Source organism: Oryx dammah, unplaced genomic scaffold (genome assembly GCF_014754425.2).
Source record: "Oryx dammah isolate SB20612 unplaced genomic scaffold, SCBI_Odam_1.1 HiC_scaffold_2, whole genome shotgun sequence".
Taxonomy (NCBI): Eukaryota; Metazoa; Chordata; class Mammalia; order Artiodactyla; family Bovidae; genus Oryx; species Oryx dammah.
In genome coordinates, this window is record NW_024070186.1 from 129,228,000 (window position 1) to 129,230,358 (window position 2,359).

A 2,359-nucleotide genomic window follows, 5' to 3' on the forward strand; every position below is an offset into this window, starting at 1 on the left:
CAGGAGATGCAGGAGACCAGGGTTCGATCCCTGGGTCGGGAAGATCCCCTGGACTAAGAACTGGCAACCCACTCCAGTATTCTTGCCTGGAAAATTCAGTGGACAGAGGAGCCTGGCAGGCTAAAGTCCACGGGGTCGAAAAGAGTTGGACGCAGCTGAGTCAGCTGAGTGACTGAGCATGCACACACACATGTAACTTATATAGTAGCCTATTTATTTCTTCCTAAAAATTAATTTAGATTTTTAAAATCTTTTATCTCCAAGATGTCAGTATTTTAAGTATTAAAGAGAATGTCTTAATCCCATCTACATTTTATAAATTGCACTATTTCATTTCCGGTGGATGGAAAGGGTAGATTTGAATAAGTTAAGTCGCTCAGTCCTGTCCGACTCTTTGCAACCCCATGGACAGCAGCCCACCAGGCTCCTCCATCCATGGGCTTCTCCAGGCAAGAATACTGGAGTGGGTTGCCATTTCCTTCTCCAGGGGATCTTCCTGACCCAGGGATCGAACCCAGGTCTCCCATATTAGAGGCAGACGCTTTAATCTCTGAGCCACCAGGGGAGTAGTCTATAATGAACTCGGAAAATGAATCTATCCAACTGTCCCACTTTCTTTAGAAATAGGGGAAATTATAAAGATGACTCAAAGGTTTACTTTCCTTTTTACACTTTACTGTTTATAAAAAAAAAAAGCATCATTTTGTATTCTGTTGTCAGTGTATCCATAAACTAGCACAAAAGCAAAGCTGAAGCAATTTACAGGATTGTACCATTGTATGAATTACAGTTATGTAAAGAAGAACATCTAATTATGTGAAGAAAAACATGGATTCATAACAGAAGCATTTTTAAAGGGAGAAAACAAAGCTATTCATGAAGACAAAAAAAATAATAAATGACTTCATATTAAGCTTACACATATAAGTTTTATTAGTCCTTAATGCCCTAATTAATTTCCTTAAAATTTTAATGATATTCAAATTAACTATACTTAAAGTATTACGTTCCAAAAGGAGAAAGTACATGGCATTTGTTGAACCTTTGCTACCTGTTTTGGACAAGGGTTTTTACATGGTTATGTTGTAAAAAAATTCTACCGTTTTTTCCAAACTCGTAGAATTGATATTATTACACTCACTTTGAAATACAAAGAAACAAAAGCTTAAAGGTAAAACATGTAAGAAGCAGAGGTATGCTTTTGCTGCTACCTCTGAGATTTCTCTAAGCCTTAGTACCTTTGTATTGCTTCCTTTGAATGTCAAGTAGGCTCCTTATAGACTGCTTTGATACATTTGGCAGTCAGCGATAATTGTTATAAGAACTGAAGAATTACATTAATTTATTTGGCTTTTTCTTTTTAAAGCAGGAAGTAGATTGTATTTTTTTTTCAGAGCTGGTAACTGATAATAATGTACAGGAAACAATTAGCAAGATTCTTCTCCTTAAAAAAAGAAAAAAAAAAAAAACAGAAAAAAGCCCTGGTAAGTGGTATTGTATTTAGGTGTTATATCTCCTGGATACCAGTGCTGTGATTAAGAATTTGATTTCAGCTAGAACATTCCAGGACAAAGCAATGACAATATGGCAATAAGCACCTTCTCTGTGACTGACTGGGTAGGATAATGGATATGGGTGTAAGCTGTACTTAAAGCAAAAACACTCTGAATGCTTACAGGGCTACCTTTTTTCCTTCCAAACCATAAGGACACTTAACAAGCACCCTTCTGACTGAAATAGAAGGTTTAAATAGGAATAATCACTGGATCCAATTTTTATCCTGGATTATAGAAATGTGGTCATTTGAGACATTCATCTTTGAGAGGAGGTGATTATATATATATATATATATATGTATATGTATATGTATATAAATGTGTATATATGTATGATATACATGAATAATATATTTTTTTCCTTGTTTACCATATCAAAAGCTACTAGGAATTTTAAAATGTAGGAACTGTATTAATTTTTAATAAAGGGCCCCTTGTTAATATTTATTTTTTCCACGTGTAACACATTTTATCCTGGAAATAGAGAAGGGTAAGTTTTCCTTCAAGATAGGATTTCTTTCTTACCAGTCTTTAAATATGCAGCATCTCACACAAGTACTTGCTTCTAAATAAGTATTTTGTATATTATTTTTTTAAACAAATATGTGGGTTTATGGATGGTATCAATGAAACAAAATTTTACCTCAGGAAGAGAAAGTTGCATTTTGGCAAGATGTTGCAGAAAATATGAAAGGACTGAAGACACAAGAGATTTTATAGTATTGGGGACAGCCTTCTTGGCTTGTCTTGACCCTAAGAAAATAATTGTCTCATTATAGTAACTTGGTCCCATTAAGCACTTA

At 34.7% G+C, this 2,359-nt stretch overlaps 1 long non-coding RNA gene across 1 annotated transcript; it reads left to right on the forward strand.

Annotated features, from left to right (window-relative positions):
* Positions 1-240: 240 nt before the first annotated feature.
* On the forward strand, positions 241-1,478 carry LOC120853295. The gene is made up of 2 exons (XR_005718757.1): positions 241-366; positions 568-1,478. It is a non-coding gene; the product is annotated as an uncharacterized LOC120853295 (long non-coding RNA).
* The last annotated feature ends 881 nt before the right edge of the window (positions 1,479-2,359 follow it).